Source organism: Galeopterus variegatus, unplaced genomic scaffold (genome assembly GCF_000696425.1).
Source record: "Galeopterus variegatus unplaced genomic scaffold, G_variegatus-3.0.2 Scaffold9468, whole genome shotgun sequence".
Taxonomy (NCBI): domain Eukaryota; kingdom Metazoa; phylum Chordata; class Mammalia; order Dermoptera; family Cynocephalidae; genus Galeopterus; species Galeopterus variegatus.
In genome coordinates this window covers 14,565-14,886 of record NW_007735579.1, presented here as the reverse complement: position 1 = coordinate 14,886, position 322 = coordinate 14,565, and positions in this window count along the sequence as shown.

The window sequence follows — 322 nt, the reverse complement described above, 5'->3', positions numbered from 1 at the left end:
AAAAAATAAAATAATAAAATTAAAAGAATAAAACAGTTAAAAGAATAACTGTTTGCTAAGTACAGCAAATGAATGAGAAAAATATAATGAAAATATAATGGTAGAGGTTCACATCTAATCTCAGAGAGTCATATTTTTCAGAGAACTGAAAGTACAAATTTCTACTGTAAAACAGTGAATCTACTCAAGTTTTTATTGTGTTTATCCTATCACTACTTGATGAGTCTACCGATGCTATTGAAATACAGTATTTTGAAAGGCTAAATTTATTTTTTTGTTACTATTTAGAACTTGATGTTTGTCAAAATGAAAAAAAAAAAAA